Source organism: Eulemur rufifrons, chromosome 15, assembly GCF_041146395.1.
Source record: "Eulemur rufifrons isolate Redbay chromosome 15, OSU_ERuf_1, whole genome shotgun sequence".
Taxonomy (NCBI): Eukaryota; Metazoa; Chordata; class Mammalia; order Primates; family Lemuridae; genus Eulemur; species Eulemur rufifrons.
The window spans coordinates 100,129,134-100,155,247 of record NC_090997.1 but is presented as its reverse complement, the minus strand read 5'-3'; the positions used below and the strand labels follow the sequence as shown (position 1 = coordinate 100,155,247).

Genomic DNA, 26,114 nt, shown 5'->3' with positions numbered 1-26,114 from the left:
ACATATTAATGAGATAAGAATCAGCGAGGAAATCCCAGATAGAAAACAGCACGGCAGTAATAGCTTAGCATCACAGGTTTTTTGCTCTTAGCAATCACAAGTAACCATCAGTACTTATTTACTGTTTACCACATACAAGTCAATACAGATATAAAAAGATAAACAAAATGAATTCGCTAAGCTCACCACCTTGCTGGGGAAAAAACTCCACACATTGGAAATGGGCGAGGTTAGATCATGCTGTCTCCCATATACAAAGAGAACAAAAACAAGCTGGCAGAAGAGAAATTCCAAAGGAGTTATAAAGGCGGTGAGTGTGCTTACACTCAGAGGATGAGCACTCAGAAGTCTACGATACTGAGAGATGTCACAGAAGAAGAAGGGAGTAAGAACCAAGTCTAGAGGGAAAGCATGATTTTGAAATGCAGTGAGAAAATGGGAAAGAAAGCATTTAGCAGAGAGGCAAGGTGGAGATTAGGCTCAGAGGGAAGTGAAGGGCGCCATATATTTAGGGGACTATGTTATAGGTGGGTATTAAAAGATCAGTTTGATCTTTGATGCAAACAAGATATAGAGTAATATAAAAGAGTAACTAAAATTAGGATTTACTTTGCAATCTTTTTAGATACTTTAGTTTAGATTTTTCTATTTTGTAGCAATAAATTTTAGGTGCCTCAAACAAATGCTAAAAATTATTAACAAAGAGGATGAAAAAGGCGGGGTGTGGTGGGTTCTGCCTGTAATCCTAGTGCTTTGGGAGGCTAAGGTGGGAGGATTGCTTGAAGCTAGGAGTGCAAGATCAGCCTGGGCAACACAATGAGACCCCATCTCTACAAAAATAAATAGAAAAATTAGCCTGGTGTGGTGGCGCATGCCTGTAGTCCCAGCTACTTGGGATGCTGAGGCAGGAGGATTGCTTGAGATCAGGAGTTTTAGGTTGTAGTGAGCTATGATGATGCCACTGCACTCTAGCCCAAAAGCAACAGAAAGAGACCCCGTCTTAAAAAAAATAAGAAGATACAAAATAGAGAAAAAAATAATGTATAAATGTAAAAGAAGAAATAGAAATTGTATTCAGGACTTAAATATTGAGGAAAAATAATGAGACTAACTAAAATCCTTAATTCTCGTCCCATCTCTGTGGGTAATGAGCTATGCGACCTTAGGAACAAGTGATCCTTTGGCCTTTAACTTCCTCATCTATGACATGGAGGAAGACTACACCAAAGCATCCTAAGGATCTGTTGCAAGATTAAAATTTTAGGACTCTAAGAAAAGGAGTTTCAGGAAAAGATGGAAAGAGGGAAAACACAGAAAATGTAGGAAGAATGAGACACAAGAAAAGTGGGTGCTGCAATACGGTTTTGGAGAAACCAGCTGAGTTACTGAGTTGTACATGTGTCTCCTAGGGTTTGGTTCAAAGGGGAAGGGTGCCGGGAACAGTGTGGAGCTCTCCCTCCCCACCAGTGACGTCTAGGAATAGCATCAGCTGGCAGGGTATTCAGGGGTAGAGGGCTCTTGTCATCTTGTGGGATCCTGTGGTGACCGAAATCGGATCATTTTTTTTTGGCTCGTTCTTTGTCAGAATGCAATATGCTTGCCCTTGATTATCCCTCATAATTCATTTTAAACTGACCTCTCCATATACCTTTTTATAATAGTTTTATCAAAAATTATAAAAAGCGGCATAAAATTCAGTTTTTTTCTTCCAAAGAATATGCCAGCCAAAATAGTCTCTCAGAATATTTTCTGATTCCTGGAATTCTGATGCCCATTTAGAATTAGAAGACAGGTATAAAAAACAAACCGGTAATATATAATATATGCTTCTGTCCTCCTACCTTTCAAAGGGGGAAGTCTTTAAAAATTATTTTGATAACCAAATTATATTATTGCCAAATAAGTAAGCACTAAGAATTTACCCTAGGAAATATGTTGCATTGAACAAGAGATACATGTTTTAATCTTCGCCCTGGCTTTCCGCATATTCACTCATTCAGCAAGATATTTAAGAACACTCCTTGGAGGAAGAGGGGGAGATGGTGACACTGACCACATAACAGAGAGGAGAGTCGAGGATGGAGCCCTGATGGAATGCAGTGCTGCCTGGCTGTGAAGAGGAAGAACAGCGTGAGAAAAGGCCAGGCCGACAGGAGATCACCAGGGCACTGCTGGAGAAGCCCAAGGACGAGAGTGCTCCAGAAAGGAGGAGGTCAGCTGGGTCACATGGGGCAAAGAGGCAAGAAAATGCAATGACTAAACTGTGCAGCGAGATCTGGAATTGGGGAAGTCATTAAGGACCTTAGAAGAGGCCAGAGTGGGGCCAAGGCAAGGGCAGCTATGACCATGCAGTGCAGAGGGGCAGTTAACAGGGCACCTCATCACTTCTCAGGACACCAGAGAGACTAGGCTCTGGGCTGACCTTGCTGGTGCAAACCCCAGTTCTGTTACTGATTAGCTGTGTGAACTTGAACAAGCTATTAAACTCTCTGGGTTCCTATTTCTTCACCTAATACTGGGGATTAACAACCGTGCCCACACCTCACAAAAAAGTGGATTAAGTGAAAAACTTGCTTCTTTAGAATTCTTGACTTTGCTACCTATAAAAAATTAGAAGATGAAGGACATTCCTGGCCATGAAATTTTCAAGTAATTTATATACATATTTTTAAGATTCTTAAGAAATTTATGGAAAGTTATGTTTACGTAGTCTTTTTTTTTAAATGACCCAGGGATATTTTACTCTCCTTTTTTTTACTTCCCTACTATAAATTTCTCTATAGAATTCATAAGCAACGAAAGTCACTGTTTTAGCCCTTTTTCTCTGTTTCACAGTATAATTTTATATATTCACACACATATATTTGCTTAGCTAACTCATCATCTCATCACTAGCAGCTTTACTTGTTCATTAATGATACAGAAGGCACAATTACCTTCTATGAAAAGAACCAAACCATGTTGGTTGCCCCTGGGACTCCTGATGCATTTTTCTATAGAATTATAAACTTTTTAATATGTTCAAATCCTGAAACTGAGGTCAAGAACAGTGGTCTATAGCTTGTAGAACTTTCCTTTCTTAATAAAGACATATATTAACCCGTTTTATTTTGAAGCAGCTTTTCTATTCACAATTCTTGTTTTTTATAAGTATATGTAATTTAAAATCAAGCATCTTAATTAGACCTGTATAGAAACAAACTCAAAAAAATCAAAGTTACTTAAATTCAGAAGAAAAAATTAGAACCACTGGAAAATAGCTGAAGTGCTTAATACAGTGAAAAAGTTATTAGCATTTCAAATTCTAAGTTACCTTTCACTGAGATAAGCATAATAAAACAATGAATCAGTATTTGTGTGAAATTAAGATTTAAGAAGAAGAGAATAGATACTTTCCATTAGATTAACTTTAAGAAATTAATCTAAGTCAGCCCTAATAGTCATGACAGTTTAGTATGATTGTGAAATTGTTTTCCTGGGTTGTAGTTTCACCATATTCATACTCTTTAACAGGTTGTTTGTATTTTTGGGTCCCAACATGAAGTCATTTTCCAGTGAGATGGACATATTCAATATTAAGAGCTTGTAGATTTTAGTTTCACTTAGGAGAAGGCAAAACAAACAAGTAGTAAAGAATTAGGTAGTAGGAAAAAAAAAGATAAAGAATGATTGGAAGTTCATTCAAGCTCACCACTAAAAGGGTCAGAGACATGCGTAGGACAGACACACATTCTGTCCTGTTTTTGTTATTTTTGAGACGGGGTTTCCCTGTCACCCAGGCTGGAGTGCAGTGGTGTGATCATAGCTCACTGCAGCTTCAAACTCCTGGGCTCAAGTAATCCTCCCGCCTCAGTCTCCCAAGTAGGTGCCAACAATGGTACCCTGCTCAAATTTCTTGTTTTTAATCATATGTGTAAACATTTTGGTATAGATCTGCAGAAGTGAAAAGCATCTATTACTTTGAAAATCTCTGTATTGTTGGAAAAAAGTTTCAAACTGTTGTTTCTACATATTGGAATTTAAAACTACAAAAGCAATCTGCTGGGTTAGCCATAAAACAAATGCAAAGCCTTCGCACAGCAGGGCAGACTGAAAGCTGCTAGCTATGCTAATCTTCCATAATATTGCTGCATACTCAGTAAGTAGGAAGGATTATGAAGATGAGTTCACAAGAACTGACCCTACAGGTTTATTAAATATGCAGTGAATATTCCACATTCATGCTGGGCATTAACTAAAAAATGAAAAATTTACAAGATGACCATATGTTGAACACTGTAAATAATTCTGAATCGTTCTATTCAGAATTAATAATTTCTTTTAGTAATTTTTGGCAGATACAGAAACATAAAAAACATGTTAGGGTAATAAATGAGTTGTATCAAATTATTTATAAAGTATTAATTTATGATGTAAAATCTTGCCAAGTTTATAACCTCAGAATAGTTTTTTGATTTTGGTAGTATCACAATGTCATCTCACCTATTGTTACTGCGCAATTGTTAAACTGTGCTTTTAAAATGTCAAACATGTAGAATGGAAAGTAGAAAAAAAAAACGAAAAATATAAATAACCAACTTTTGGTTTTAAGTCAAGATGTAGTGCATATACAGGTAAGGTGAAAGCAATCACCCATACCACGTGCTCTCAAGGTTCCACCAACCTCCCCATTCTCCTTAACTTGTGACTTCCAAAGTCCTTGATGGTACCTGCTCTATACTCTATACTTTAACACCTCTATATGAAAATGAAATCTGGTTTCCCTAATTGTTAAGTGCCTCCTTCTAATTTACTTATATGGTTTAAAATTATTAGCAAATGTACACAAAATGCATTAGTCTGAGAAAGAATACCGGTTTGGAAGATTATAATTCTAAAAAATCTGTAATTTCTCCTCTTGTGTTCTCTATCTTAGTGTGACATCATACATTCCCTGGTCTCACCCTGAGCTCCTCTCCTCCTCAACCTTGCACACCCCAGTAGTCACGAGACCCTGCAGACCAACCCAAAGATTTCTATCCTCTTCTCTCTGACACTCCTTCCACGATGCCAGCTCAGGCCCTCATCAGCTTTCACCTGGCCTATTCAACTACTTTTGATTGGTCTGTGGCAAATCCATTCTCCAAAAAGTGGCCGAAGTCATCCATCTAAATTGCAAATCTGACCACTATCTGGCTTGAGATTTTGCAACAGCTTCCCATATTCTATAGGATAAAATTATCTTTAACCTCTCCAGCCTCAGATCTTGCCATAGAGGCATAATTTAACTACTTTTAGCTTCCTCTGATATTTTTCATGGTTGTTTTCCTATTTGAAAAATAGCTCTCATTTCTCCTTCCCCCCTTTCTTGCCTCAATATAATCCAAGCCCTCAAAACTCAGCCCAGGGGTCCACCCCCCGGAAAGCCTCCTCACTCCCGTCCACTCGCACGGACGCTGGCATGTTTCCAGCATGGGTACAACCACACTGCAGGATAATTTATCTGTTTCTAGGCCTGTGTCTGCCAACCAATGATGAGCTCCTTGCAGAAAGGAACTGGGTTTTCACTTGGCTGTGACTGGACTACAGGGGGTCAGTTTGAAGGAGGGATGTTGAATAAATCAACAAATAAGGCTGGAGCTATGAACTAAACACAGCACTCTGACGGCACTCAGCAGTTATGTTTCAGTACCCCCGAACCGGGGAGAAATTTCAGTAAATCTTGCTCTACAGCTACCTCATATTTAAAAGTTAATTACTACTAAATGGAACTCTTGGCTTCCCATACTATTTCTCATATCCTCCACAACAAAGTAGGTGAAGAAAATACTACCACAGTGTAATCTTAATCACAATAAAAGGAAAATCTTAAACTTGTGAAGATTTTAAAATCTCAGTATTTTGATTAAAAACACAAGTCCTCTCTGTTGATCCTTCACATCCACCTAGGGGAACTAACTGATAAAACCTACACAATAAACTACATCAGACTACACACCTTGAGTCCAAAGGCTGCATCCTCCGAGGCCAAGACTTCAACCTGAAATCATAAGGAAAAAAATAATTTAGGCACTATCTAAAACCTCTTTGAGTCTAGCCACAGAAACCAGACCACAGGCATGACCTAGAACTAAGAATTCTGAGAAAAGTGGCATTCAATTTATGTCAGTTGTCAAGAAAGAGAGATCTGTGAGTGTCTTCAAGAGCTGGTTCAAAATCCCAGTCACTGCCTGGGTTTTGGTTTTATAACAGGGCCAGCTCCTATCAAATGAATCTGTCTGCCATCATGTGGACATGGTGGCTGAAATTCCTCAAAATGATCTAGGAAGTTAGCAGAATCGCCCTTCTCACGTTAATCACAAGATGCTGCACATACCTTTTGATCTTTTACTAACAGGGAGGGGACAAGTCACCCTCCGTAAAGCAATCTCACTATGCTGTGCACTGCTAGTAGTTTCTTGCCCTGCTCAGATCAGAGTGGGTAGGACTGAATCTCTGGAATGTTGCAGAGCAAGAGTTCCTGAAAGCAATACTCTGGAAAAGGCAGGCAGAGTCTAAGCAACAAGTTGTGAAATGATGGCAAAACTTCAAAATTGCCTGTCAGTCTTATGCATTAGAAGACAGAGCTCATTAACATGAATTTAAAAAGCTGCGTGGAACAAGACGTGTATTGGTAATTACTGTTTTTTAAACATAATTATTCAGTCTGGTGTATAAAGCTTTTAACTTTGACTACTACAAAGTAGCAATACATGATGGAAAAGAGCAAAGAAAGAAGGGAATGGAACAAATCTGAATATTTTTAAAGAATCTGAGGAAGACAGTGGGGGCAGGGCAGTAACATCAGACTGTAACTGGCTTCACTGTCAGCTTTAAATCTTTTAAAATTAGGCACTTGTGTTAGGTGTTTAAGTAGAAGGCACACCGGCCTATCCAATGGATCTTGCTATAAAACAAAACTGAAGTCTTCACTTGGGGAAAGGAAATATAGAAAAGAAAATCATTACAATGAGACTGTCATCCAGTATGAAAGTAAGGTGGCAGGGGTGCAAAAAAGAAACTGAGGAAGTTGTGTTCTCCAACTGCTTTAGTGAGAGTGAGGCTCACCTTCCAGGCCTGCCCCAATAGATGCTGCCGCACAAGGCACAGGAGACACCGTTAGGGGGTGAGAAGATGAGCAGCCTCATGTAGATGAAACCAAATATGATTTTAGGATAAAGACTGAAATGTTGGATCAATTATAGTAGAAAATCATTGTAAGATTCACTGACAGCATTTCTGTTTACACTTCAATTTCCAAAGCTGTTAGATTTAAAAAAACAACACCTTATTATAGACTTTTAGTTTAAGACAAGGAAAAAAGAAGCTATTTGCATTTTACATATGTCTGAATTTCCCAAGTCCTGCTTTTCACCATGCTAGGGTACTAACCTCAAATACTTTTTACATTAAAACCTCTAATCAACATTGAAGACCTTAGTTAAAAGGAAAGCACAAACAATGAATTTGCTGAATCTTAACTACTCTGAACATTATATGACATTTGCTTGTGAATTATACATATAGATCATTATCTGCACACCTCAGTCACTCATTTAGTACATTCATCCCTGATGTGAGATTTTAACAAACATATATTTTTTTAATATATTAAAGTTTAAATTTGTGAAAAAACCATCTTGAGAGTAAGTTCTGCATGTTTTAACGTATTATAAAAAGTCAATGTAGCAAGAAAATTCAATAGCAAATAGAAATCTATTTAAAGATATGGCTTTAAAACATTTGACAACTTGAGGTGACAGCAAAGCAAAGCTTTCAAGTGGCACTTAGAACTCTTCGTGTGGCTACACCAATAGATAGGGACATTGACAAGCCTTGGGGACGGGAGGAAGGAGGTGAATCTCAATAGGTCATCCTCATCCTTCACCCTAGACTCTGTCTCCAGCAGGGCTTAGCGAGCTGTTTCGAAATTCCTAAGTGATAATGCTTTTAAATCAATTTAATTAAAGCAACTTTACAAAAGTATTTATGTTTTGTTCAAAAGCACTGTAGTTTAAATACACACGCGCTCTAGCAAGTATCCTTTACATTCCCAATTTCTGTAAGATCTTAATTTCAGTACCTACAGAAAAACAGCTGATTTAAAACACATGAGATTATCCTCAATTTAAGATAAGGGAATATCAATGTTATACAAAGGTTTTCATGTTGGGTCTAAGAGCATTTTTACCTAAGTTGGAAGGAACCCCCTCTAGTGGGAGTAAGAGAGTATTTCAACTTTCCACACAATTTTCAGGTAGTCATTAAAGTTAGCAACACAAATGCTAACCTTTTCTGTTCCTTTTGTCATAAATTGGAATTTTTTAAATATAAAAATTGATAACTATTTCATATTTCACATGCCCAAAACACCTAAAATTCCCTATAAACTCTAAGTAGATTTGCTTTAATCTGATGCGATTTTAGTTTTAGCCAACCATTATCATCAAATTTAATTTAGCTCTAAAGTAATCACAACTTTAACACAAAAATGTAGAACTGGGAAAAAAATTAGTATATTCTCATTTGAAACTTGATAATGTATTGGGAAAATATAGTGTTGATAACAAATGTTAATTCTTTGCCTCCACTGTAATCTGCATTTATCTGATCTAAACTTCTCAAAAGAAACACCCTCATTCATTAACAAATACTTTCCAGATATTTATTAAATGCAATGTTTTGTGCTTACTATTATAAGAGAATAAAAGTAATTAAGTTTCACTAAGGTATAAATACCTGAGTGAAATGTATTTAAGCATCCATTAGACAGTCAAAAAATAAATTCAAATTCAGAAATGAAAAGAGATTATTTATAGTGTTATTTTTCCTTTTAAACTTCTGTTGGGGAAACGTAAAACTCACAGTATATAAAATCACCAAGAAAAAAGCCACAGGTCTTATCAAATGTAAAATTAGGAAATAATAGCCAATACTCTCCTTATCCACAGGATGCTGTAACAAATGTAAAGATAAATTTTGAACACTGATGAGAAGCATGCTTGACCTCAGTGGGAGAGAGAACTTTTCAAGGGTTCCTGAAGTACAGAGATGTGACCATCACAGGTTGAAGATAACAAAACAGAGACTTTTTAACTCAACACAAAGCCCTTTCCATTAACTTACGCTTATTTTAAATGATATTACAAACAACACTTTATAACAAAAGTGCCTAAAAGGATTCCATTTGTGGAGAACTTCTGAGAGCACTATGAAAGTTCAACCTGCAAAGTTCAGCAGCAGCCAAGCCATTTACAGTCCCCACTCTACTCAAGCACAAGAACCTTCAATTGACTTCTCTCTCCCAATTACCCTAAGCCCCACATCCACCAAAAATAACACAAATCACCTTAATTTCCAATCATTTGAGTAAGAACACTGGGGAAAATAAAATTGGAAGTAAAATTAGTTATGCTTTCCTTTCTCTCTCACTTTCACAATGTAAAGAACACATTGGAAGTACAGAGAATACCAATCCCAACAGCATTTTCATTAAAATAAAACAATGGCAAAACTATACCATATTTTGATTTTTTTTTTAAAAAAATTCTAAACTAAGAATCACACTGTCACAAAAAGATGAACTGGGGTGACAAATTACACCCATTTATAATAATTTATAAAGAACCTTACTCATAATTAAAGGAATACATATTTGAAAATCACATTATTCCATTTTTCTCACAACACATTACTAAAGATTAAAAACTGTGATAATTACAATAAATATAATACAAAAGTTTGGGTAATTACTCAAATCACAGACTTGCACTGCTGATGAGAATGTATACTGGAATAAGGTACTCTTTGGCAGTATCCACCAACATGTACATGTATATCATTAAGTATCAACCCAGCAGTTCCACTGATATTCAAGTACAAAAATAAAGATTTCCAAAGATGTTTACTGGAGCTGTTTATAACAGTGAAAAGCTAAATACAAACTAAATGTTCACCAACAAGGGAGTATACTAAACTACTGTACAGGGAAACACAGAATACTATGTTGCTGTTACAAGAGGGAAATCTATGTGTGCAGATAAGATTTCCATGATAGTCTATTAAGTAAAAGGAATCAGAACAGTATGTACAGTAAACTAACGTTTCTGTGTTTTTTTTTTTTTTAAGTGGGGGTGGGTCATATGCTTCATACCCTTAGAATATTTTCCGAAAGAAATGCAAGAAACACATCGCTAATTGCCTCCAGGGACAGAAATTTATTTTTTAATTAATTATTTATATATTTTTTATTTCAGCATATTATGGGGGTACAAAAGTTAGTTTATGTATATTGCCCTTGCCCCCCTCCCATCCCCAAATCAGAGCTTCAAGTGTGTCTATCCCCTAGACGGTGCGCATCGCACTCATTTGTATTTTTTGCACCAACTCCATGTGCTTCTTGTTCAATTAAAAAGTAATTAGTTAACAAAATAAGCAAATAGCAACATTAAAAAGTGTTCAATGTCAATAATAATCATAGAAATATAAGTGAAAGTCTTATCTGTCAAGTAGGCAAAAATTAAAAATACAGTACCAGACTCCCCAACGTAAATAAGAACAGCCGACCCAGAAAACATCATGGATGATGTACATCTTCCATTATACATCAATATCCTCAAACATGTTCATGCTCATTTATCTAGTAATCTATCTGCTAGAGAAATCTATCTTAAGGATATAATTTGTGATCTACCACTTATATATGAAACGTGTACTACATCAGTATGTATTTAATTAACTTATTTATTTTTAAATTCTTTGCCAAATTGCTTCTCACCTGAGAATACATCAATATTTAAAATAACAAATTGGAAAAGTATGGTTAAAGTATGGTATATTCGTATAATAGAGCACTACATAATTATGAAAAACTCAGTTTTCAAGAAATATTTTATCAAATGAGAAAATGCTTACACTGTGCTAAACTTTAAAAACAGGATTAAAAACAGAAATTTGACATTTTAAATATTTGAATCTATCCATTTGTTTCCTCTAAGCTTCTAAAATTTGTGCCATGCCAGAAAATGTCTTCCCCACTCTGGGATTTTAAAAATATTCATTTGTTTTCTTTTAATATATTTGACTTTAATTTTTATACATTTAAATATTTGATTCATTTGTAATTTATTTTGAAATAACAAGCAGAGGAGGTGCCTCAGTTTTAATTTTCCATTTGAATAACTATGATGAAGAATAATCCATTATTTTCTCCAGTGATTACAGATACTGTATCTTTACCATGATTAAACATTAAAATGATATAAATTTTGCCACCAATTCCAGGCAGGGATGGGAAAGGCAAAATTACCCAAGTGAGGTATTCAACCCAAAGGGGCTGGGAATGGGGGGGGTACTGGGAATGAGGGCAGAAGATTAGGAACAATGAATGAGAACCTGGCTGAATTTTTAGTCACAATGATATTTTTCTGCAAGTATATTACTAAGAATTTAGATGCTCCTGGGAAAAATAATTTTTGCCTATGTTGGTGTCCACGGGATAAAAATATTATTCTACCTATACTGTATGCCATGTCTCGTGTGATTGGGCCAAAAAGACCAATATACCAACTAGACCCTATTTCATTAATCATACTTCACCTACGTTAAGGAAAAGCAGACACTACTAAATAAACTTCTTTTCACAACGACGTCCCAGGATTTATGATAATTTAAACTCCAGGGCAAGCATGTCTCAATCTCTCTCTCTCTCTCTCTCTCTCACTGACACACACATCCCTCATGTTGGGTTACAAACTTTTAATATTATGAAGTGAGGAAATTATTTTTGTCTTTTTCTTTATTATCATTATCATTATTTTATTATGTTCGAGGGTTTTTGTAATTCATTAAAAAAATAGAACCCTTTTTAGAAAACCCTATCAAACGTTGCCAGCATTCCTTTTTCACTTATTAATTCTCATTCTCCTTATTAGCATGTACAGAGCACACGACAGCTCAAGGACGCAGCTTGCTAAAAGTGCTCAGTGTTTGGTTAGCTGGCAATGGAAAGAACACACAATGATGCCTTACACTGTTAAATGCTGCTGAGTAGAACCACCATTCTTGGAACATATTTAAAAGTAACCAAAACCTTGTCTCTATATAGGGACCCAGTAAATATTGATAAAAATGAAAAATACATCTATGCAACCCAAAGCATTGCTGTTATACTTACTACTACATGATTTCAAGGCAGATGGTGGATATGTTGTTGTAATTAAGCTTTTCACAAGTGATATGCTCACATTATCTCCTATACTAGGATGTTAGTTATGTCTTCGTATATTAGGCTGTCAAACTTAAAACAAAGGCAGTTAGCACTGTGGTCACACTCTACTTTCTAATTATATTCTCTAACTGGGCGAGGATCCCTCCACTTAGGATTCATGAAGCAGTGAAAGGACACCAGTCACGAACTCATGGTGTGGCTCAGAGACAGAACTTGAGTGTGCAAAAATAGTCACTAGTATGCAATGTGACTTTATAATTTCTTCCATCAAATGGTAGAGTCTATTTTTCTACCTCTTCAACCTGGATGGACTTATGATTTGCCTGGACCAACACATGGCAGTAGCAGAAACCATACTGTGCCACTTCCAAGTCTAGGACTCAAGAGGCCATGCAGACTTCCAATTATTCTCTTGAAACTCAACAAGCTGTCATGTGAATGGACAAGCCTAGACTAGCTTGTGGGAGGACAAGATACATGGCTCCATTATCGTATTGCCTTAGACAAGAGCCAGTCAACCCCAAAGAAGTAGAGCCACTTAACTGGTCAGTAGCTGACTACAGTAGGGACAATGAACCCAGCAGAAACTAAACTACCCAAGAGAGCCCAGCCCAAACTGTCAAACTACAGAATCATGAGCTAAATGAATGGTGGAGGTTCTGTGCACTAGGTTATAAACTGGTTTGTCACACAGCAAAAACCAACTGATGCACTGTATAGCTCTAAATAAAAGAACTCGAGGTGTCATGCATTTACCAACAGAGTTCCAGGCAAGAACGTCATGACACTGAAGGGAGTTCTGAAAGCATCTGTAGTGTCTACACAGCCAAGTTTTTCCTCCATCTCCACTCCCTACTTAAAACCTTCCAAAAGCTTCCAAGACCCTAACAATGAATCTCAATTCTTTACTATGGCCCACCAGAAGGTAAGCCATGTGGCTCCTCCTGCTGGATGACTCTCAGTTCCACCGCCCTCCCCCTGATGCCGCGGGTGTACTGCTTGCTTTCTGCTCCTGGAGATGGTCACTGCTCACATTGAGCCTGTGCGCTTGCTGTTCCCTCCTCCTGGAACATTCTGTTACCAGATCATCCTATTACCAGCCCTTCATTATCACTCGCTCCTCACAGAATCCCTCTTCTTCTCTTGTATTACCACCTGAATTTTTCATGTTTATTCATTTGTTTATTGCCTTTCTCCCTTTACTAAAATGTAAACTTCCCAAGAGCAGGGTCCTTGCCTATCCCGTCCCCTCTGTGTTGTCTGTTACCTAGCAGAATGCCAGTCACAGCGTAGGAACTCAAAAAATTTGTTGAACAAATAAATGTGTAGGAGTGAATGCACTGAACACTATAACACACACAATTAAAATATAAACACATGTGCACGAATCCAAATTTGACAGAGCCCATTATGACACAGGCATAGAGATAAAGAATAAAAAGGCTTAAGACATGTGCAACCTAATATGACTATATAAATTAACTCTTACATACAGTTTGGTTGGTGATATACTCTTACATTATCTACTAGTGTTACTGAAGAAAAACAAAACAAAAACCAAACCAAACAGAAAACCATATTTAATGATATATACATATTTGAAGCATTTTTCTCTCTAGCCAAGAGATCTTAAATTCCTTTAAAACTATTAGTTCTTATAAATTGATGGCAAAAAGGTAACTATGTTGTATGATTTTTTTAGGCTTGTACCAAGAAACAACTACAGTTAGACTACAGTAAATACTTTATAAAAAACATATATAGTCCACAGTCCTTCCAAATTTAATTTCTAAAAGTAAATTTGAGCCTTACATTTAGATTGGTTGACCATAACACAGCAGATGGCAAGAATGTCCTGACTGTTCTACAGGTCATGACTGTGAAGGACACCAACAGGCCTAAGTCCTACAGAGAACACTGGCACGCAGAAGGCTTACATGGTCACAGCACCAGACCTACTCCACAGATTAGCTCGAGAGGCAGGCAGTGGAATGGGAGCCTACAAAATGTGACCCTGCATGGTCGACACATTTGTATATTTGTGGGCATTAAGAATCCTATACCTAAAGAAATCCCATGTATAAAATTTAATCATTTCCATACTTCTGGTATTTATCAAGAAATGTGGCTATGAAATCATGAAAAATACAGATATTAAAATATAAATTATCTGTTCCTGATTTCATTTGGCCTTTCCAATGCAACCATGTGTAAATAATCTAGATTTCTATACAAAACTTTTGAGAAAAGATTTTAAGTTCAATAAAAGCAATGCTTTCAGATTTACCTTTAAATACTTCTATAAATCATTTATTAAATCAAAATATGTATAATAGAAAAAACACTAATACTTTACATTATTTCTATGTGATTGCTTTTTCAGATTATTATCTATTTCTTTTTTTTTTTCTTTTTGAAACAGAGTCTCACTCTGTTGCCCGGGCTAGAGTGAGTGCCATGGCATCAGCCTAGCTCACAGCAACCTCAAACTCCTGGGCTCAAGCGATCCTCCTGCCTCAGCCTCCTGAGTAGCTGGGACTATGGGCATGCACCACCATGCCCGGCTAATTTTTTCTATATATATATTTTAGTTGGCCAGATAATTTCTTTCTATTTTTGGTAGAGACGGAGTCTCACTCTTGCTCAGGCTGGTCTCAAAGTCCTGACCTCGAGCCATCCACCCGCCTCGGCCTCCCAGAGTGCTAGGATTACAGGCGTGAGCCACCGCGCCAATCTATTTCTTATTAAGATTTTCTATTCTTATTCATAAATTCTAGAAGGTTTGATGAAGGAAAATACAACTACAGGTGTCCAGGCAATGAAGAACCCTTAAAAAAAATTTCAACACTAAGTAAGTGGTAGTTTATCTAAACTTTATAAAAAGTGAGATTATATTTAGTTATTTTCTAAATATTCATCCTGCATTGTGTTCTAATTTGCTCATAATTCAGTGCTATTTCAAGCAATATGTCCCATTTACCTAACCATCTGCACACACACACACACACACACACACACACACAGTTTACCAATCAAATTTACTATACTACAGCTTGACACATTCACATGCTCTAAAAAATAAGCCAATAAATAAACTCGTATCCTAATTTTAACTACATTTCATAAAAAAGAAAATTTTATATGTTAAAAATACCTGGATAAATCAACTAAGGTACTAAAGATGAAAATGTGGCTAAAGTACAATTTGGCCATACTTAACTCCCTTCTCCCAGTTCCATTCCATCACTGAGGTTAGCTCAGAAAAGCAAGCTGAAAATGCTTACAGCATCATCATGGAGATGAAATTATACACACATAACCTGTGGCCACCTCCACAGACAGAAGCATATATTATAAAAGTCACTCATTGTTTGAAGAGTAGTATGAGGTGCCACAAAGAGGACTTTTATTGATTAGATGAGAATGAAAAGGTGTTTTAAAAACAGATACATTTTTAGATCAACAAATTAAATTTCTATTACTGCCAGGAAATGGCTGTTTGGACTTATCATTTTGATTATGTGTTGCTGGTTTCCTTTACTGCTGCCCTGTTGCCAGTCCAAATATGCCTGGCCCCCCCAACTCTGTCACCTGGGTCTGAATGTAAAAAAAAAAAAAAAGTAACGGATAAGAAAAACTTCTTTCTCATCCTAAAATACTTCTACCAAAATAGGTAAGTTTTTAAAACACTGAAATAGTGTTTACAACCAAAGACATTTATCGCAGTACAGATTTCAGGGTTTTCAAAATTTCAACTGTACAGGACTATCTTGATGATCAAATTGGAATGGAAAGACAACGCAAAAAAAGAGAAAGAAAGAATATAAGATAAGGTATACTTAAATTTAACCACAAAACTTTTACCTTAACATTAATTCTTATTTTAGATGAAACTAAAAATAATGAGTATTTTGTAAACAAAGGCACATTTAGCTACAATTTACCATCCTCCCTATGTATGGTGACTTTTGGGACACCCTGTATTTAATTAGGTAAACTAGTAAGTGCAAGGCTAAGGAAAGAGATTCTAGGAAAGACAACTATTTTTTAGTTCTTTTCAGATTTCTCTAAAGTCCTACTCACCCAAAGATCCTTAACTAAATTGCCTCCACACCAACCATGCACCTCCTTTTTTTCTCTTCTATAAACCACTTAATATAGCCTTATCTGCTAAGGGAAACAATAACAAAAATTAAAAACCATGTGTGTGTTACATGTGCAGGAAACTGAGGCAAGCTAGTACAGGACGTTCTGGAAGAGGTAGATTTAGAAAGAAGGCTTGAAGTTTTCCAGGCAACTGTCACCATACCACTATTTCACTTTGTTCCCCCCATTCCCTCTTTAAAAAGCACACCTTCTACAAGAACATTATACAGGAAAAAAGAGGAAGTCTTCAAAAATAGCTATCAGTTGTATGAAAATGCTTTGCTACCAAGTTTATTTGAATATCATTTTGTGTTCCATTTTGTTCAATATTAATCTTTTAGAATAAAGAAGAATCTCTACTCATGAACGTTCTATAAATATTGATAATTCAAGAAATGGTAATTTTAGCACAGAAAAAGTCAGAGGCAGAATTAAAGCACTCACCTAAGAAGAGTGTCTGCGGCCTCGTGAGGCTTAGGTTAGACTGGAAGCAATGAACAGAAACCTGAAAGCCGCACAGCGGTGAGAGGAAGCCCGCTGAAGAGAAGGAAGGCACACTTGTCAGCAGGCTCTTCTGGGAGAGCAAGAGCTCTTGATCCGTAACTGCTTTGTTAAGAACAACTCTTCATATCTACGGTACATCCTGACATTAAATAATAAAGTCACTTTCTAAAACACTAGTGACATATGACAGTGCTCCCTGAAAGAACTAGAACATGGAAAAGAAGAGGAAATCCTCTGGTTCTACCACAGATAGCAGTATTATTTGGCAAAATAATATATGAGTAATTTCTCTGTTTTCATGGTAAAAACATGGGACTCAAAGAAGAGAACTGATTTTTAAAAATAATCAATTCTAGCAAAATAGTACAGCCACTTTGGCAAAGAGTTTGGCAGTTTCTCATAAAGATAAATGTAGTCTTACCATATGATCCAGCAGTCCCACTTCTAGGTATTCACACAGAGAAATGAAAACATATTCACATGAAAATCTATATGAGAATGTTTACAGAGGCTTTAAACATAATTGACAAAAACTGGAAGCAACCCAAATGTCCTTCGACTGATGAATGGGTAAACAGAACTATGGAACACATCCCTACAATAGAAAACGACACACTGATGAAAAGGAGTTAACTACTGATACAAGCAACGGATGGACTTCCCACACATGAAGCCAGGTGAAAGCAGCCAGAGGCAAGAGGTAACTGCTGTATAATTCCACTGATAGGACATTGTGAAAAAGGCAAATCTACAAGGAAAAGAAAACAGATCTGTGGCTGCCAGAGCTGGGTGTAAAGGGAGGGACAAATGATAAAGGGGTCGGGGCAAACATCCCGAGGTAACAGACATTCTAATGTAGTAGAATACTATTCTTTACATGGTATTGCACTTTGCATTTCACAACATAGTAATCCAGAGTGCTCAGAAAATGTCAATCTTTTCCAAATATATACACAAGAATTAAAATGATACTCCATAGTTTCTAATCTTCGAAATGCCTTAGATTTTCATTGTATAAACCTGGTACCAGTCTGTGGCCTGTTAGGAACTGGACCACGCATCACCATGTAAGCTTGCCCCACCCCCTGAAAAATGGTCTTCTATGAAATAAGTCCCTGGTGACAAAAAGGTTGGGGACTGGTATGCTGGTATAGCATACCTTTTTTTGTTTTGATAAAGTGTTCTAGAATATACAGTTGAAATTTTCAGTTGATAGTTTCTAGATTTGGGAATTGCTATCTCTTTCTTCCAAGGGAGGTTGAGGTTTTTGACATTTTTTGCTCAGGTACAAACAACAGGTTGTCTTTTGAAGTTAGAAAGGGATCATTTGTCTACCGAAATTCTTTGTTATTTGATACAAGTGCATATAAATTTCAATTTTAATGTGAAAACCAGCAAGTCAACTTAAAATAAAAATTATAGCAAACATTAAAGTAGTATTTACGAGCTCAGACTTGAAAACGCTATACAAACTTGAGATCTGAAACATGACACTTGACTCTTCATAATAGTACCTTTTACTTATAGCTCAGGAATGTATTCAGTTTATGCCATGAAGCTCCTTCCTACTTAGAAAGTAGCAAAAGGCTTGAAATGCAGTTTCAAGGATGAAAAGTTAGATTTTTGTTTGTATGTTTTTTGTTTGTTTGACGTGCCAGGTAGAATGCAGTGGCATCATCATAGCTCATTGCAACCTCCAACTCCTGGGCTCAAGCAATTCTCCTGCCTCAGCCTCCTAAGGAACTGTGACTACAGGCGCTCCACAATACCTGGCTAATTTTTGTATTTTTAGTAGAAACCTTGCTCAGGCTGGTCTCGAACTCCTAAGCTCAAGTGATCCTCATGCCTTGGCCTCCCAGAGTGCCAGGATTACAGGTGTGAGCCAGAAAAGCTATATTTTTGATGTCCGAAACATCAACTTCCAGTAAACTCTTTCAGCATTTTAATATTAAGTAAACTCAATTTTGTTCATCCAAATTCTTTATAGCTTTTTAAGCAAAAACAAAGTTTCTGAAATAAACAATGTACAACCAAACATCAAAAGAAACTTGCCACTTTGGCAGTAACATTCAATTATATCATGTTTTACCACCAGTTTATAAACAACTTTAGTCAGGGTTTGGGATGAAAGCTACCTCAGTTCCTGAAACTAGGTATCATTATTTTCAGGTAGGAATGGCTAAAGAACCAAGGTTCCACAAAGCTGCACTTCAGTACTGTTGAAGTAAAATGTAAAACAAATCTTTCTTCTTCAAAAAAGCTTTCAAGTTCAGTGATATCTCTGCATAGGCACATAAAACTACCCATACAAAATGTGAACTCAATGTCATTTTATTTTTTAAAAATAGAAGATTTGTTAAGTATTATTAATACAAATTCACTATTAAAAAATAGGGAAATGGGTTAAAGTTAAAAGTATAAATAACCTGAAATTAACTATCTACAATCTAAATGTAAAATTGGTCAACTCATATATTTGCTTGAAATCTCACTTGAATGTACTACTTATTTCAAGATTACCTTTGATGAACATGAAAGAGTACAGGAATCTCAGACTCAATATGATATTAGGTAGGCAAAGTTTAACTTCAAATTTTGCTGTAAACTAGGCAAATGTTTACAGCAAATAGAAACTGCTTGTACACACAGGTTATAAATGACTTCCAAATAGATATGTCTTGTGTGCTAACATTTATTTAGGTTAGGATTTTAAAATATCCAAGACTTTCCAGATAACATTAAAATGGTGACTCTAAAGTTTGATGTACCTATAACTGCTGACCCATTTTCACTAAAGGGGGTTAGTGTAACAGTAGACCATGCTGGGAGGATCAGAGAAAATCATTTTTTAAAATTCATGTCATACTGTTTTCAAATTGTACCAGTTTAAGTAAAAGAATTTGTTTTATTTTCTTTTCTAATTATACACATTCCTTCTGAGATATGCAGAAAATTAAGCCTTTCTGTTAATTCAATATTTACGAAGCTAGAGAGTTAGAACCCTGTCAACCCCAAACTCATTGACCTGCATCAATTTAACCACTACTATACAAGAATGTAGCTCAAAACCTAAAAAGAGCTGATGATCTTGCCCTAGTGACAGTAACTAATAAGTGTTTTTACTAACACTTCATTTGCTCTTCCTGTTCAGGAAGGGTAGGATTGAGGGAGGTTAAGGACTCCAATAATATATCCTGGTATACAACTCATCCCTTTTTATAAAACACCCAAATAATTTTGGATTTAATTTTAAGTGTAATTGGCAAGTGTCAACAATAAGCAATAATGACCAAGGTTAGAAATGTCCTTGCATTAATAATTAGTTCCTTTTATAAAATTTCCTGTTTGTATACACATCACAAACACAGAAATAGCTACATGAAAATACTCTGCATAGTCATATGCACAGTAAATGTTATAAGGCATAAAAACAAAAAGAACATTACTTGAACTCCTTTTCAAGGCCACTTCTCTGATATTTTTCAAAACATTCACTTCTTAGATTCTGTCTCTATATAAACACTGATAAAACTACATTCCTTTAACAGATCATCAATTAAATTTCCAGAATTCCAAAATTACGTCGATTTAAGTTTGATAGGAAACAGAAATGCATGTAGCAAATATTAAGTTCTTTGCGTAAGCAGTATCAACAACAGAGTAAACAAACTTTAGAAATTATATAGTTCACAGCGTGGCTAAAAGTTTAAAAACCAAAGTGGCCAGAATTGATTACTACTAGACGGATTAAATGTGTCATAATTAACCTGCTAGGGTGTTAATGTGTTGTTTATCTTACTTGAAAAAGTCGTCAAAGGTCTCTAGATTCCAACATTCTACTTAAAACACCTACAGAAGGTGACCAAGAAAGCGCCCGATGACGCCCTAATCTGTGTGACGGAGAAAGGCTCACAAGCAGGATCTGAGAAGACTCTAGCGCTTAATCAAGAACAGGAAAGCACAGGCAGGGAGAGATGAAATTTTACAAGCTTAGGCGTTTCTCAGCTATTTAAAACTACTGTGAGTTGGTTTTCCCACCAAAGAAGGTTGACAAGCGTGCACTTGGCTCCAAGCAGCAGCTATTACACAAGCAGAACCCAGTGCCTGTCGAAGCAGCCCTGCCTCGGCGCATCGGGTAACAGCCAATGGCGGCGGCCGGCCGGCCCCGCCCTCCGCCGCCCGCCCCGCCCCGCCCCGCCCTCCGCCGCCCGCCCCGCCCCGCTCCGCTCGCCGCCCTGGGCTCGGCGCTGCGGCTCCGCGGCTCCGCGTCCTTCCTCCCAGCTCTTTGCTTTTCCGCTGTCAGCCATTAGTTTTAATTACGCGAAACGAGTCGCAACTCATCCAGCCCTGGAAGTTTGGGTGGTGATTTTGTTTCTTTTGGCGGGGGTGGAGCGGCGAAAGACAGAGGCACCGAAGTAGGGAAAAAGTAAAAACATTAAGCTCTTGCCATGCCAGGCGGGAAGACGAAATTAGGGGGCGAATACTGCGATTTCGGGGCGGGAGGGAACTGGGGCGAGAAATGGCGCAGGGAAAACGCTCTGTGCCTTCGTAAATCTGGCTGAGGTGCTTCATTTGCACGCGAAGCTGTGTCAGCAGAAACTTTGGAAAACACGTTGTGCGTGTGACGCCACCTCCCGCCTACAGGAGGAGCCTGAGGGCGCGGGCGGACAGGCCTCGGGCGGCGGCGCGAGCCACACGGGCCCCGGCGTCGTGAGGCGGCCGGTCCCCACCGCGGCGCTGCCCCGCTCGCTTGAGGGGAAGATGGTCCTGGCCGGCGGCTCCCTCCGCCGGGGCCCACAAAGGCGCATCTGTGCGCGGCGCGGGGGCCTGTCCGGTCAGGCCGCAGGTTGCTGACGTCTCTCCCCGCCCGGCCCACCGCGGGGCGCCGGGACGCCGCCTGGCCGGCGACAGGGGCCTGCCCGGAGTTTCCCGCCCGCGGCCGAGCTTTGTGTGCGCTTGGCCCCCACACGCGCGGCCCCGCGCAGGCCTCCTTTCTTCACACCCAGCCAGGGCAGTCTCTGAATTTATGTCACCATTCATCCCCCACCCTTTCTAATTTTTTAAAACTCTTTCTTCCTAAACATTTGTCTATTTCTTCCCAGTCGAGTGCCAAATTACTAGATGTGTAAACTGCTAAGCATGCTTGGTTATGAAAACAAAAGAAACAAATGCAGAGATGATTTAAATGTGTAGAAAAATGAACACCACAATATCAGGACTGAGTGCTAGAAAAGGGCCCCCGGTCCTTCAAATCCTCTCGTTAAAACCACTCTCTGGCAGCGAATAAAAGCAGATCAATGACCAGGCCGGGACAGGGCCTGCGCCGCAGCGCCTGGCAGTCAGGGAAGCCAACCCGTGCTTGCAGGGCAAGTATTTAAAGTTTCGGTTTTCTGAAACGTGCATCTACTTTCATTATCAAATTCTGCAAATATGCAACATTTTGTCGGCCATTAAGGTTTATCTAATGTATCCTTTATAGCCACAACTCTCTGATTTCTTTTTGGAAGAAAGACAGTTAAGGAATCAAGTAGATCAGCAAAATGAAATACATACAGCATAAAATCATGTACCACTCATTTTAAAAAATAATTTGAGTTATACTCAAGAGCTATGAAGGAAGAGGTAACAAATCCTTGAGGAAAAAGAGAAGAAAAAAATTAGGGAAACAAAAATAACTTGAGTAAATTACATATAGTTTTAAACCACCAATGTTTAATGTTTTGAATCTCAACTGGAGTAGGAGAAATGGCTAAACTAGGCCTCTTTTTGTTGTTTATGTGATACCATCTCTCATTCAAATCCTACCTACTATTTATAGTACCAACAGTATCAGTAACAGAAAAACATGTATGGTGGCACAGACACTAAGAATTCAAACATTTACAAAAACCCTTATAAAAATGTTGAAGTTTGGGTTAAAAAAAATACTTATTAAATTTTAGATTAAATAACTATTTTTAGGTTCCAATTTACAATTATGTGATTATACAACATTTTCCCAATAAAAAGATTTGCCCGTTTTTTGTTTTGAAAAACATTTAAATTATATCCCTTACAAAGTGTTCTACTTGTATCAAGATGTAAAAGAATAACATAGAAAATGATGTTATCTACAAGGTTAAAAAGTGAGAATAACAAACTATCCAAATCCATTTGGGTCGATTCTTCACCAGAGAGGTAATGTTCAAATTTATTTTCTAAATATTATTAATTTGCCTAAAGATCTACTATACTAAATGGTTTTCAATTTCATTTCCCAGTTTTTTTAAACCATAAAGTTAACATTTTCTTCAGAACAAATTTGTTATAAATGCACTATTTCCTCCTTCCTAAAATTGTCTACTTTTGTTCTCTTCCTATCCCTCTGACAGCTTTCAGTCTTTAGAATCTTCTTAGTCCTCCTAATTGTACTAATTTATTTTACTTATTTATCTTTGCCAGATGAGAAGGGGTTGCCTTAAAGAACCAATAAGATTTTCAGATGATTCTAGTTCTACTAAGAAAATGGGGGCACATGAAGGGCTAGACAGGAGTAGAGGACACCCAGTTATTCTTCTGACTTGGTGGGCTGAATTAATAGCATGGTCGTGTCATTAACTATTGAATGTGCTTGTGGTATATCCGAGGAGGAGATGGCCGGCTGGCGGTAGGAAATTCAGGTCAGGGTATAGGTTGCAGTAGGAGACTAAACAACATGGAGTCACAGGCAGTTAGATAATAGTTGAATTCATGAAAGTGGATGACTGAACTCAATCATAGCAAAGCATGCAGAATGAGGTAAGAATAGAGCCTAACAGAACCTTCACAGGTGCCAGTGTTTAAAGGACAAGTTCCTCCCTTCTTCCTTGATGGAAGCAAAAGCCCACTAGGCTAGAAATTTTAGGACTTCAGAACTGCTTTTTCCTCCATAACTAGGGAGAAAGAAGAAGCAAAAACATGGACTCTGAGGCAAGACTACACAGAACTGAATTTAACTCCTCCAGGCACCAGCTTTGTGTCTGTAGACAAGTTTCTCAGCATCTCTGGGCCTCAGATTCCTTATGGATAGAATAATGGCCGCTATCTGAGATGGTTGTTATAAGAATTAAATGAGTGCTTCCAAGATGTTAGCTATGAACACCACCCAAGTCATTCCTGAAATCCAGCCTACCCTTCATTATTATTACTACTTATTGCCTTAGTTGAGACCTTTCTCTCTCCGTTTAAGCCTGGAATACTGTGAAACAGGTTTTCTTGACACCAAGTTCTCTCTCACCCATTGTCTTTCACAGTACCAGTGTCCTCTCAGCAAACAGATCTGAATATGTCATTCTCCTTAAAATCGCTCAGACCAAGAGAACTGGGTCTAGATTCCTTACTTGAAGATAAAGGACCTTGGGGAATCTGTTCCTCATCTGCCATGCAGTATCATCCCCCCACAAATCATTCATGGAATCCTAATCACCCACCCTCTCTGGTGATTTGTGTGATGAACCTACCATATATTTTTTCAGCCATTTACCCATACAGATCCCTTCATTTTTGTATAATTTTGCTCTTTGCAATCTTCATGCTTCCTTCCAAGAACACTTCCCTGACTCCATCATTAGAATGTACTGTTCTTTGTACACTACTGGATTGAATTGATGTAATCTTGTTATTTTATGTGGAACATGTCTATTTTCCTCATTACATTTATGAAGACAAGGTCCATCCACTGCATATTTATGTATATTCTCTCACTGCAAAACCCCTAGAAGAGTTTGCTACATTTAGCTACTAATTAAACAGAAATAAAAAGAGAAAGAGAAAGATGTGTTGAGAACCAGAAATTCTCACACTCTAGCAAACCAAATCCTCAGATTAGTAAACAGGAGTAAGGTTGAACCCAGAAGGTTACCCTTCTCAAATGTAGATGGACAATTATTAAATGGCTGTATTTTTAGCAAGTGTCTCCAGGAAGGGGAGAGTTTTCCTTATCATAAAAAGGAGGCAGTTATTTTAAAAATTTATAACTTGTTTTTGAACTTTTTCCCTATTAAAAAGGTTAACTTTAGAGATATTTAGGCTCTAGATCTTTGCACCCCAGCAGAAGGAGCCAGAGCTATGTTTACTTCAACTTCAAAGCATATTCTGAGAAGGTGTGAAATTCTAAACATGAGGTCCTCTTTACTCATGGATTGTCCTTCATGATGACAGACAGAGGTTTGTTTTCAGATGAATGAGGTCTGGTCTCAGTAGGGACCCAAAAAAGGTTAAGAAACAATTATCTGGAGGAATATGAATTTTTATTTTACTGGAATTTCAATGAGTACTGCTTATTTTCTAAAATAGCAGATATGATTATGATCTTACTATTGATGAATTCCTAAAAAAGATGCTCAATCCCTTTTGGAAAAAGGTATTAAACAAACACATTTTATAAAATCTGATAGTTATTTTTATAGAAATTACAGCCAAAACAAGCAAAAGGAACAAAAATATAGACATTTTACTAATTGGAAGTATTACTTTTGAGTAGCTCAGTACTGTGAATCATTTCCCAAACAGCCCTTTCCAAAACTCTCCTTAATCTTAACAAAGGTGGCTTTAAATTTTACAAGAATTGTTGCTGGATTACCAAAGGTTTATACAGTGGGCAGTGACATTTAAAACAACAGCAATCAATCACTAACAGGTCCCCAAAGAGGGGCAACTCATTTGGAGAGCGTGGGAGGAAGTAGTTGTGTCTGATGTAGATTTGTCTAGAGCAACCCTGTCCAACAGAAATATAATGTAACTACATATGTAATTTATCATTTTCTAGTAGCCACATTAAGAAAAGTAAAGGGAAATAAGTGAAATTAATTTTAACATGTTTTATTTGACCCAATATACCCAAAATTTTATCATTTCAATATTTACTCAATATAAAAATTAATGAGATACAGTAAGTCCTCACTAAATGACATCAACAGGTTCTTGGAAACTATGACTTTAAGAGAAATGATGCATAACCAAACCATTTTTTTTTTTTTTTTTTTGTTACAGGATAATTGATACAAACAAGAGTTAAATTCCTACGGCATATTTCTGGTCACAAAAACATCACCAAACTTCTAAATAAAGACCCAAACACTTCTAGTATTAAACATCAAAATAAATGTGAGCTATAAATACATTTAAGAAAGACTAATAAAAACAAATAGGATAATTATCTAACCAATTATTCCAGTTCAGGGTGATGGCACTCACACCC

At 37.3% G+C, this 26,114-nt stretch overlaps 1 protein-coding gene across 3 annotated transcripts in view; it reads right to left on the bottom strand.

Annotated features, from left to right (window-relative positions):
• The window catches only part of ARID1B (AT-rich interaction domain 1B), a 399,113-nt gene that overhangs the window by 154,302 nt on the left and 218,697 nt on the right, over positions 1-26,114 (bottom strand). Inside the window, exons 1-2 of one of the 3 annotated variants that reach the window (XM_069489034.1) lie at positions 6,331-6,416; positions 5,978-6,019 (exon numbers count right to left, since the gene is read on the bottom strand). The exons of the other annotated variants lie outside the window; for them this stretch is intronic. The gene's annotated coding sequence lies outside the window, so the exon portion shown is untranslated. Of the gene's footprint in view, positions 1-5,977; positions 6,020-6,330; positions 6,417-26,114 lie in introns of those variants that run through there. 3 annotated transcript variants of the gene reach the window in all.